A 13,752-nucleotide genomic window follows, 5' to 3' on the forward strand; every position below is an offset into this window, starting at 1 on the left:
ATTATCGACAGTTACAAGACTATACATTAGATTCTCCCAAATTATTCATCTTCTAATTGGAAGTTTGTACCCTTTGACTATTTAAGCAAATATGATCACTATTGAATTTACAATAATGAAAGTTGTCTACGTGTCTTTTCAACACCACACAATGGTAGAATTTAAATGCTAACACAACACATAGAGGCTTACAATCAGTAAAAGCTTTAAAAATTGATGGTTGGATGAACACACTTAAATATTTTGCTTGTTACTTTTATTTATTTATTTATTTTTTGCTTCCAGGCATCATTTTCCAACCATGAGTTAGAATTACTTTCAGTTTCCCCCACTCCAACTTGTTTTTTTGTTTATTTTTTTTAAAACAGTTGGTCCAGGGTAACATTACTCTCTTTTTCTGTTTAATTCAAATAAATGATTCATCTCTGAATCTTTTAAACCTTTAAAGACTCTTTGTGACATTCAGTCACAATATTGTTTGGATAATCAGTGTAGCATGGTATGAATATCCTTAAATAAGACATACAGGTGATGTGTTACAGAATTACACACTTGAAACTTATGTTATTTTTTTATTAAATTTATTGGGGTGACATTGGTTAATAAAATTATATAGGTTTCTAGTGTACATTTCTAGAATATATCATTTATAGGTATTATATATGACACCACCCAGAGTCAGTTCTCCCTCCATCACCATATATTTGAACCCCTTTTCCGTCTTCTACCACCCTCCTCCCCCCTTACCCTCTGGTAACCACTAAACTGTTGTCTGTGTCTATGAGTCTTGATTTCTTTGTGTGTTTGCATTGTTCCTTTGTTGCTTTCAGTTTTATATCCCTCATATGAGGGTAATCATATGGTTCTCGACTTTTTCTGTTTGACTTATTTCGCTTAGCATGACAATCTCCAGATCCATCCATGTTGTTGCAATGACAGTATTTCATTTTTCCTTATGGCCGAGTAGTATTCCATTACATATATGTACCACATCTTCTTTATATAATGTTATTAATCTTGTTACCCCAATAAATTTAAGGATTGCCTGCTACAAAATATGCTTGTTTACTTGTTTTGGAAAGGAACAATCCCTTGGCACCACAGACTTGAAAGCATTCAGTGTCCACTTAACTCACTTATCCTAAACTTTGCTCTGTTTAAGTAATCATTTGATTCTCATTGAGTCAATCAAACATTCAATGTCTCATTATCTTAGCTATTCTCAGGTATAGTCCACCATGTATTGGAGAGGATCATATTCTAAAGCAGGAATACGTTTTGGGAAATAAGTTCTAACCAGGAAAAAAATTTATTCTGTGAATTTCATTCAGCCTTTTTGGCTGAAGACAAAAAGTGCCTTACATTACTAGCTGTTTCTGGATATGTTTACCTGAGCATTATAAATGTATTAGATATCTGCCGTATATTTTATAATTAAAATGCAGATTTTTAAAAACTAAAAATATCATCAATATGAACCTCATAATTTTGTTAGATTTCAAAAAACTAAGGCAACTCTGTCTTGTGTCTCATCAAGAAATAATAAATTAGTACTCCAAGAGATATAAGTAGATCAAATTATATCATCCACTATACAACAGACATATTAATGCAAATATATAAAAATATAAAAATCTACTTTTGGTCCTTATCTAAGCAGAATGTAATAACAAACCAAACAAGCAAACCAACAACAATTAAACTAGTCTTTTGAAACTTAACCTGATCTTAAGTTTCCAGAGCTCATAAATTGTAGTTTTATTGCCTCCATTTTAGGTACTGTAATGTCATAACCACATGTTATAATGGAAGCCACTGTATTAGAGAATGTTCTTCCCTAGTCTTCATTGTATGGTAACTATTGATTGTGACATAGGAGGCAGCATGGTAGAATGAAAAGAACATCAGAATGCTTGGATTTAGTTCCTGCCCTCGTACTTATAAGCTGAGTAATATTAGGCAAGTCACTTTATCTTTCTAAGTATTAATTTTCTCCTACAAAATGGGGATGCAAATAATACTAATACCAATGATACCAACGATAATGCTTATGTCACACGGCTACTCAGATAATTACGTGAGATAATATACATGAAGCTCTGTAGAAAATTTAAGTCTTATGTTTAGTCCTAAATATCAAGATGTAGTTATTTCCATAAGTATCTTTACTTTTTGTCTTGAATTATTAATTATTAATGAATAGAATTTGTTAGAACAGTTGTAGGATTACAGACAATTTGAGAAGTAGAGAAAATTCTTTATTTTTGGTTGTCACAACTAGAAGGACATCTCTGGTTGACAAAACTAGGGAAGGTTGCTACTGGCATCAAGTGGGTAGAGGCCTGAGATGCTGGTAAAGATCCTACAATGCATATAACAGCCCTCTACAATAAATAATTATTCACCATATATTTGATCCCCTTGATGGAAGGAGAACTGACTCTGGGAAGTAAACACACAAAGCAATACATAGACTATGTATTAGAGAAATGTATACTTGAAACCTGTATAATTTTACTAACCAATGTCACCCCAATAAATTTAATACATAAAACAAAACAAAATAATTATTCAGCCCCAAATGTCAATGGTGGCAAGTTTAAGTAACTCTGGTTTACTTCTTAATTCCACAATTATTAAGCCTTTAAAAAGCAGGGACTATGTTTAATTATCTTTTTATAAAAATGTACCTGAAACAATAATTTGCATACAATGAACATGTAGTTGTTGATTCGATATTCAAGCCAAATTTCAGTGACTAAATATTACTCTACATTATCTTTTTTGTCCCTGTGACAAAATGAGTTAATTTATTGAATTCTGAGAATGAGGAGTGGACTTTGACCTATCATTGCAAAGAACCATTATTTTAAATTTAATTTTACCTTATGAAAATTTTTCTTTATTTAAACTTCATTTTAGAACAGTTTTAGATTTACAGAAAAGTTGATACTATGGTGCACTTTTTACAATTAATAAACCAGTAATATTGATACATTATTATTGAATACAGTCCATACTTTATTCAGATTTCTTCACTTTTTACTATTCCAAAATTTCACTCAGATACCACATTTTTTTTACCTAGAATGCTTTGTCATTATGTTTTTATTAAAATGATTGAGACAACATTGGTTAATAACATTATATATATATTTCAGGTGTGCAACTTTATAATACAACATCTGCATACCACATTTAGTCAACATGTCTCCTTAAGATCCACTTGGCTTTGATAGTTTCTCAGATTTTCCTTGTCTTTAATGATCTTGAAAATGTTCAGGAGTAGTGGTCAGGTATTTTATAGAATACCCCTAAATTGGGATTTGCCTGATTTCTTCTCATAATTAGGCAAACCTTTTGAATTTTCGGGAGGAAAGCCACCAAGGTAAAATGCCATTCTCATCACATTATATTAAGGGTATATTATGACAATGTGACTGATCACTGTTGATGTTATTATTGTTTACCTGGCTTAGGTAGTGTTTGTCAAGTTTCTTCACTGTAAAGGTACTTTTTCTGTCCCTTTCCCATCCTGTTCTCTTTGGAAGGAAGTCACTATGCACAGCCCACACATGAGTGACATTATCGCCCACTTCCTTGAGGGTAGAGTAGTTACATAAGTTATTTGGAATTCTGCATGGGATACATGTCTTTTCTCATATCTATGTAGCATCTATCTATCTGGCCAGCCATCCATTTTTTATATCAGTGTCAAGTCATGGATATGTGTTTTACACTTTGGCTTATAATCCAACACAACTTCATTAATTTTGTTGCTTAAATAGTTCCAGCTTTGGTCATTGGAAGGTCTTGCATTTAGCTCCTGTGTCCCTTTGACATACACAATCATTGTGGTGTTATTCTTAGCATTTCCTTAACTTCTGACAGTAGAAGATGCTGTAGGCTTATATTATATAGAACCAGCCATTTCTCTAAGAGGACGTAGTTCCTTTTATTGGAGAATTGTGTTGGAAATCAAGATCTGAGTACTACATATGCTTGCTTTTTACTAGGTTCTCTCAGCTGACAGAGAAAGGGAATATATTTGTGCATATACCAACCCAATAAAATGTGTTAATATTAAAATTCAAGTGTCAATTTAGTGTACAAGGTATTTATAGTATTTTGTGCTTAGGGAACACATCACATAAATATCAACAACTTTAAAAAAACGGTTTTTCTATTAGAATATAAATTTAGGAAGACATTAGAAATTGAACATGTGAATGAGAACTGAAAAACCAAACTAAAACAAAAGAAAAAAATCAATTGTTCCTAATATAATTACTCTTCTATCAGAATACCTCAAAAAGACTCTAATAAAAACAGAAAAGTATTCAAATAACATGTCCTTAAACACCCACAGTGTTGAAAAATATACAGGCCACATTATGTCCTCCAAGAAACTCCTCATGGTTCAAAATGGGCTCATAAGAAAATGACAAATATTATTGTTTGAAATTTTGCTTTAAGTACTCAGTGATGCAGTTTAAATGCTTATGGAAACGTGCTTACTGAATAGTCCCACACATTAAAATTAAGGCTAATAAAAATATTTGGAAAATATTATTCCACAGCTACGTATCTGAGTACATATGAAAGTTCCATTAAAATACTATATAAAATCTTGAGATTATATGCTAAGCAAAGTAAGTTAGACAGAAAAAGTAAAAAAGCATATGACTTCACGCATATGTGGGATATAAAACTCAAAACAACACAGGAAAGACAAACAAATAAACAAAAACTCATAGACACAGACAACAGTTTAGTGGTTACTAGAGGGTAAGTGGGGAGTGTGGGTGGTAGAAGAGGTAAAAGGGGGTCATATATATATATATATATATATATATATATATATATATATATATAGTGATGCAAGGAGAACTGACTCTGGGTGATGAACACACAATGTAATGTATAGATGATGTATTATAGAAATGTGCACTTGAAACTTATATAATTTTATTAACCAATGTCACCCCAATAAATTTTATTAAAAAAATCACTATGATAATATGGAAGGCATATGCACACATATATACAAGTCTCTCTTGTTGGATTCAGAACCCATTATCTTGATGTTTTCATGTCCTTTCATTTCAATCTATCACCTCTCTTGATTTCCATGACATAGTTTTGTGTTTTTTTTCTTTTTGTCTTCTCACTGGCCTCTCTTCCTCTCCCAACTTGCTAAATGCCAGGATATTGAAGATATTATCTTTAGCTTTCTCTGCTTTTGGAGTTTCATTCACTCCCATGACTTTAACTATCATCTAAATGCAGATGAGTTCAAGTCTTTATCTATGACTATCCTTTCTGCTGACCTACAGACTCATATTTCCAATGGCCACCATATTTCTACAGGGAGATTTGTCACTTTTAACTCTGTCTAAAGACTAGCATATTTTTTTCTTTCCAAATCATGGAGTTAAGTTGTATTCCTCGCTCTCCCTTGTGCCCCATAATTAATGTTTTCCAAGTCCTGTAGCTTCTTTTCATACACTGGTTTATGAAGTGTGATATGGTGAAAACAGCATGAGTTTTATTTAAAAAAAAATTGGTTCAAGACCTCACTCTACTAGTTCTAGGTGTCCAACTATTAGCAATTTAACTGAACCTTTGATTCCTTACCTGTAAAACTGACAATAATAGCAAACAGTTTGCAGAGACTTTCTGAATGTTAAATGAGACTATATGAAAGTACATGGCAACCAAAAATATTCTTTACTCTATTTTTTTCCATGAGTTGCCCTCAAGCCTGGTTCAGGTTCTCATTCCTTCTGCAGTTTCTAACTAATATTCATGCCTCTGATTTCCTATTATTTAAACCGTTCTATATATATATATATATATATATATATATATATATATATATATATGTATATATATATATATATATATATATAAAACTTAGTGTTAGTAAAATACAGCTCCTTTCAAATCATACATCTCCTCAAAATCATGCAATATCTCCCCATTGTCTATCAAATTAAGTGCAAACTTCTCACCTTGACACTGGAACATGACTTCAGTTTATGCTTTTTACCACATGGTCCCTTACAGTGTTCTCTATTGACTACAAATTCTTCTTTGAATATCCTTTGCACTTCCCTATCTCATGATATTTGTTTATTCAGTTTTTTCTTTCTGTAATTCCCCACTCTATCTTTGCCTTCTAAACTCATATTCATCACCCTCTTCTGTCTTAATATATGATCTTCTCCTTCACTTGAAAACTTCTATTGATTTGTTTACTTTGCTTTTTGATGTTTACCTTAGATAGAAATCACTAATATAGTGAAACAGTCTCTACTCTCAGTGACCTTATATTCTAGTAGAGGGTCTCAAAGAAATATGCAAGTGAATATCAATACACATGTTTAACTGTATTATCTTATCATTTAATCAATAAATATACTAAGTGGTACTTATACATCAGGTACTATGAAATTATTATGAAAAACTCTTGATTACTTGGCTTAGGTAGTGTTTGTCAAGTTTATTCACCGTGAAGATACTCTTTTTGTCCCCTTCCCATCCTGTTCTCTTTGGAAGGAAGTCTAGAAACACTAAAACCTGTTGTTCTTTAGGGTCAGTTTCTGGATATTTATTTTGTTGATTTTGAAAGAGCCACATTACCATGTTTCTGTATATGCCTTGTGATCTTTTGTTAAAATTGGGCATTTGGAAAAACAGCTACTTTTCCTAATTTTTGCATAATGGCTCTATGTGAGAGAACTCTTTGACTAAGCAGCTCAGCATGAAGGTTTGAGGCCTTCTCAGGACTTATCTGGGTATGCGTGGTGCTTTTACCCCAGTCCGTCATATGCACTGCTGCTTATATATGTCTTAATTTATTTAAATCTCACCACTACTTTTTCTTGGTGTCTTAGATATTCTACTGTATTACTTTACCCATAATCTCTTGCCCCCAAGTCTCCACAAATGTGCTGTCCCTCTGCAATTTTCATATGGTTTGATGTCTGCCACTACCTTCTATGGCTTCTAACCTGAGATATAAACTATACTGACATTCTCATCTGAGCTCTGACTGATGTAAAATAATAGCCCCCGCCTTATCTACAAGGGATATGTTCCAAGACTCCCAGTGGATGTATGAACCCTATATATACTATTCCTATACATACATACCTATGATAAAGTTTAATTATAAATTAGGCACAATAGATGAATAATTAATAATAAATTAAAACAATTATAACAATATGCTGTAATAAAAGTTATGTGAATGTGGGCTCTCTCTCTCCCCCTAAATATCTTATTGCATTGTACCCATGTTTCTTCTTGTGATGATGTGAGATGATAAAATGCCAAACTTATTCCTGAATATGCATAGCCATCACTTACAGGAAATGGCTTGGTATCACTTGTTTCAGGGGATCTTGCTGAATTCTTTGTATAGGCTCAATGTTTCCTGTGATAATATGTTGCTGTCAATCAGAACACGTTTTTTTGTTTAGGTCTTCTACACACAAATTTAATGCCTTTTTTATCCTAAGTAAATACTTATCATTCACGATGGCTTTAAGTTTTGTACTTTGAGGTACAGCAGCAAACTAGAATGAATTTATTTTTCCTTCTTTAACAATTTCTTGGGAAGATTTGTTCTTACTATACATTTTAGCAACTTCAGCATACAATATTTTTCCCTTATGTTGAGAATTTTCACATTTTTACTTCAAGAAAGCACTATGTGGCTTCTCTTTGGTATGTCTGAATTGCCAGCATCACTACTTTTGCACTTTGAGGCCATTATGAACTAAAATAAGGGTACCCTGAACATAAGTACTGCAATACCATAACAGTCAATCTGATAACTTAAACGGCTACTAAGTGACTAATGGCTGGGCGGGTAGTGTATACAACGTGGATACACTAGACAAAGGGACAATTAACGTACTGGATTGGAATGGCATGAGATTTTATCACACTACTCATAGTGGGGTGCAATTTAAAATTTTGCGTTGTTTCTAAAATTTTCCATTTAGTATTTTTGGACTGCACTTGACTGCGGGTAACCGAAACCTCAGAAAGCAAAACTGCGGACAAGGGGGACTACTGTACTGAAATCAGTTTCTTGGTTAATCTACAGAGAGACCGGACTGTTGCAAACAAGTTCCACTCTTTTCCTTGTACCCTGAGGAGGAAATAAAAAAATAAGTCACCTTCTTCCAAGTCTGCCATGCCACCCTGAATAGGGAGTCGTACAAGATCAAGCGTAAATGCCATGAAATTTCCTATTGATTCTAATACAACTTTTTCTTGATTGGACATTTACTTGGTTGTTGTGTATCTATCTGTAACTTATTTCCAGAGCTCCCACAAAGCTGTTTTAATCAGTCTGTAGTTGTATACTTGATGTTTCCGTGGGGTAACAAGGGCCTGGGGCTTCTTATTCCACCCTCATGCTGACATCACAAAAGCTACTGTTGTCTGTCTGAACTGATTTAATTTTAAGGAGAATGTTTGAGGTCCCTTTGTTTTTCTGAGTAGCAGTAAAACAGACATCTGAAAAATAAACATCTGTGATTGCTTTCACTACAAAACTATTTTATAACAACTATACTTTGAAAAAGAATAGAAGGCATTATCTTAAATTGATGAAATTGTACATTTTAACAGCCTCTTCCGGAAAGCTATTGGGCAATATAAATTAAAATATACATACTCTGTAAAGATATTCTTGAGGAGCTTCAGAAAAGCCTCCATGTATGAATAAAAAATCTGAATACAGTTATATTAGAGAGTGTGCCTTTTACCATAGTTAAAATTTTGTAAAGGCCCAGAACCAGGTGATAACACAGAGTGCCTAACTTAATATTGAAGCATTTCTGTTCTCAAGTAGCTTCATAATATTTTTTCTGGTTTTCTATTGTCAGGTGTTTGTTCCATTTTTCAAGGAGCTATGGAATATTAAATGGAAACTCAGGCTTCTTCTAATGGTGCTGCCTAAGTTCCCAAAACTCATTATAGAAAATATTATTTTCTTACTGAGGGGATATAAAACTGCACAGAAAACAAAATCTATTTTTTTTGGTTGACGAAATGAAACATTTCTTTCTGAAATCCAGAGGATGACTTTAGTGCTTAAATAAAATTTTTATACCTGATTCTCTTTTGGAGAGCTGTTGGAAGTTTGATCCATGTGCTTTTCCTGGCAAATGGATGGCATTCAGTAAATGTCTGATGAATGTATTAATTTATGCACCTATTTTAATACTATTGCACTTTGAACTTTACTATATTTGGAGACTTGGAAATGGATGAATTAAATTTCAAAAACAAATCACAAACTTAAAGTTTCCTCTTGCTATGATAGCTATGATAAATATTGAGAAATTTGCAGTCATGCAGATAATATTATGATTCTGAGTGGCATAAATTAAGCCAATATTCTAAACCTAAAGTAGGTAGAGGACTTTCTCTGAAGAAATGATACACCCCTATGTGTGTAATGAATATTGCAATATATCACATGTGATTATATTTTAAGATACTATGCTGTTTTAAATTACTAAAATTGTTATTTGAAAGGAAATACATATGGGTAATATAAAACAAGAGCCTAGACTGTTTCCATTTAATCCCAAACATATGATCTGTTATTAATATTTTAATCTGTTATTATATTAATAATATTAAAATATTAATCTGTTATTAATATTTAGAATTATATACTTTAAAATCTTATTACTTAATTATAATCAATGATAATGGCATCACAATTGAAATCACTTTCATCTAGGACTCTAAAATTTATTTGATCTTGGATTTCTAGCTTCCAGAATTGTGAGAAAATAAATTTATGTCATTGAAGTCACCAAATCTGTGGCATTTTATTATTGTAGTCCTATCAAACTAATGTAAGCTAAATACAAAATTAAATATGATAAGGTCAGGTAATTTTTCTTCCATTAGCTTATAAACACTTGTTAAATCATGGGTATGTATTTAATAACAATAAATGACAAAATCACAAAAGATGTCAAAAGACTATTATTAAATATTGCATAATTGTAAAAATTAACAAAATTTGACAGGAGGCAGTGTGGTGTAGTCACTAAAAATTTAGTCTTTTTACTCAGATAAAAGCTTAATTTCAGTCCGAACATTTAATTAAGTGACTAAGAAATTTAGTAAACTTCCCTGATGCTCAACTCCTTTATAGTCTGTAAAATAGTGCCAACTCCAAAGAGGGTTTTTCGAATGCAGGAGGAAATAGCCATTAAATACTATGTATTATAGTCCCCTGCAGCACCATCACCACCACCACCACGATCCTCATCGTCATCATCATCATCACCATCATCACCACCATCATCACATTTGGGCTGGCATGATCAGTGAAAGCAATAGAAAAAATACATGATAGTTTTAGAAAAATACAGAAAGAATATAGGTGAGCTTAGCCTTGAAGGATAGACAAGGCCTGGATGAATAGAAAAAGTGAGAAAGAGGCATTTGAGGAATAGAGAACAAGGTTTACAAAAGAGTGTAAGTGTTGTAACTGCTGTTACTTGCCCTGTCTTGATTCATATTAGAAGGGCTGTAGAAGTAGCAAAGTCAGAAGTATATTATGAACAGACGTTAAACACCAGGAAAAGCATGTGCCATTTTCCATACCTGGTGTGAGCAATGAAAACTGAGAAAAGGGAAATCTGGTGTCAGGAACTGAGTCAACAGGAAGGAGTTGCTCAGAATGAGTTAGCTTGAAGAGCAGTTCTATATTGCAGCTGAAAGTGACTTGACAAAGAAGCAAGAAGAGTAAAAGTAATTAGCATTTGGCTGCAGTAAGACTTCTTTTGAGCGTGTTACCTAAGTAAAATATTGGCACTTCTGAGCCAGACGTTTGACAGCAGAGAAGTGCTCAGCATTTGACTAACTTCACAGTGGTATACATATTACGTATGAAACAAAAGTGAAAGCAACAAGTAACAATCACATATGAGACTTAACGAAATACAGCAAGGCCTAGAAAAAACAATAATATACAATTGTAATTTAAACAGCAGTGGGATCAAGAGAAATTGGTGATCTTTTTTTGTTGTGTTTGATTTGGGAAAAAGTTACTTAACTGAAGGCAACCTCATGTTTTTTGTTTGTTTGTTTTGTGTGTGTGTGTGTGTGTTTTGTTACACCATGCTGGGAAAAAAATGTCTGAAAAGAGGTTAATAAGTCCAAAATGATAAGATATTCACATAATCTATACATGAATTGGCAACCCCTTAGATGTGAAGATTGTTGTGTTAAGTTGGTTTGAGGTTGGTGAAAGACTTATGAAGCAATTGTTAAAGCTTTGAGGTTTCCATGGGAACAGAGGGTAAATGAAGGTTGAAAGGCCTCCAACCAGTTTTTAATATGGTATTAAAGTGTTTATTGTTTTAATGTTGATATTTATTGTTTAATGTGAATAGTGTTTTGTTGCAATGTTTCTGTTTTTCATTTGCTTTATAAGAGTCATGAAATTTTTGAGTAATTTGTATTAAATATAGAGGTCAACTTTCTACATTAAAGATAGAATTCTTTTAATAAGGTTTATTTTTTTAAGATAGAAACATGTTATCATGAATTATCCATCCTAGATAATATCTTGATGTTTCTTACAGAAATTACATTTGTATTTCTACCCAAGAATTTTATATTATGTATAAGTATATTTCTACTTAAAATAACAATTATAAGCTACAAATAATAAATGAACAAATGTACAGGGCTGGCTAATATGTTATGAAATCTGGTATAATCATTTGCAAGTAATGCAGCAAAGTCACTAAGTATTGGTACATGCTACATGCTAGTACAGGATTTCTTTTGGGTAGGGAATTGTGATAAAGGCACATTTCCCACATTTCCCATAACATATTGAATTTGTGATGTCTATCACGTGTTTGATTTAACATAAACAGAAAAGCTGTTGGAAATGAAAACAGAACATATTGAAGTGTTTCAAATGTGAAGATTGATCCTAGTTTCCAGTGTTTGTAATCTGTCAGGAATGTGTGAATTTCTTTTTTCCTTTTTGGTATTACCACAGAAGGCTATTTATTATATATTAAAAAAAGACTTATTAGCACCCCTTTTTCCTAAGCTTTCTTGTTATAACCTTAATGTTGTATTACAAAAACTATCTGGAGTTAATCTTGATGTGCGTGCATATACACACATCACAGTTCTGTTCATCTTAGTGAAAGCATGTTACCAAGTATTTTAAGTCAATATCAAGATCAAGTCCTAGATCTAGATGTATATCTACAGATTAAAAAGAAAAATGTATATTCTCATTTATGCCCAAACAAAAATTAGATAGAGAATATAGTATTTTTTTGAATTTTAAAAAATGTTTTTATTTTTATTTTTTTAAATTAGTTTCAGGCATACCACTAAATTAGTTTCAGAACCACAGTGGAACATAAAACTAAGTCTTTCATATCATCAAATGAAGACAAAAGAATATGTTTTTAAAAATCTTCCCAGGAGAATGCTGGAAAATGAAGTACTACTACCTAGAGTACCCTGTACTCTAAATACTATCTGATTTTACCGTTGTCTTTCTTAGTTTTGAAATAAAATTTAATATAAGAGAAATAGTCCATGAGACAAAGGAAGCAAAACTACTGACAGTGAATTTTAATGATAAACATTATAGAAAATCTTAGTTTTTAAACAATTCCTTTTCATGGTATAATTGTGACCTCTCTCTTTATTCTAAAATACAGTTAATGATTTTATATACATTTTACATGCCTAAATGAACTATAATTAAATTAGTAATAGGGAGAAGTTGGGTGTCATGCTAATATATTTACTATGGGTAATGTTCAAATATCTTCCAAATATGCATTCTTTAAGCAAAGTAAAATAAATATTTGCATATTAACCAAATGAAAAGATTTATTTATACAAAGAGCTGTTGCTCTTTTACATCCAAAAGAGCTTTTGTAAAAGTAACAAAATAAAAACTTCTTTATGAGGCAGGAGTGGGGACTGACAGAACTGACACTTGCCTCACTGGGTACCTGTTATGAGCCTGTGTCTCTTCAGGGTTGCTACGTATTAGGAGACACAATTTTAACAGCAGTATATCTAAATTCACTTTATAATGAATTATAAACCTTATAATTTAACTCTGGGACAAGTTTCCATGCAAAGGTAACAGTCTTTTATTTTTGCCTACAATTACCAGAAAAGGAAGATTTACACATCCTCATGCATTACCAATATAATAATAATAATAATAATAATAATAATAATAATAATAATAGGCTATTTATTGTCAGTTATGAAACAAGCAGTATATAAATATTTTCTTAAATATTCACCCATTTAATATTCACAGTCTGTAAGTTAAATTTCATCCCTATTTTTCAGATATAGAAACTCAGGCTCAGAAATAATTAAAAATTGGCCAATATCATATAGCTAATAAATGAAAATTTGGGTTTCAAACCAAGATCTATCTGATCCTAAGGATGATTTCTTTCTAGTTATCCACAATACCATTTAAGTACTTACATGACATTGCACGTTTAAGTTCTAGGATGTTTGAATCTTTGTATTGTCTTTTAAGAGTTGTATTTTAGGCTGGTATAGACAAAGTATGTATTTATTCCAAAGAAAATCTTAACAAGAGATAAATTTGAGACAGTAGTTCTATAATTTATAAACTATAATTAAAAATATATTAACATCTGAAAGCTTCTTAAATCGTTTATTATACTGATAAAA

The 13,752-nt window shown here is 31.9% G+C and overlaps 1 protein-coding gene across 2 annotated transcripts in view; it reads right to left on the bottom strand.

The window, feature by feature from the left end:
- KLHL4 (kelch like family member 4) overlaps window positions 1-13,752 on the bottom strand; it is an 80,944-nt gene that overhangs the window by 43,787 nt on the left and 23,405 nt on the right. The gene's annotated exons all lie outside the window — the stretch shown is intronic.

The sequence above is a fragment of the Rhinolophus hipposideros genome, assembly GCF_964194185.1.
Source record: "Rhinolophus hipposideros genome assembly, chromosome: X".
NCBI classification, from domain to species: domain Eukaryota; kingdom Metazoa; phylum Chordata; class Mammalia; order Chiroptera; family Rhinolophidae; genus Rhinolophus; species Rhinolophus hipposideros.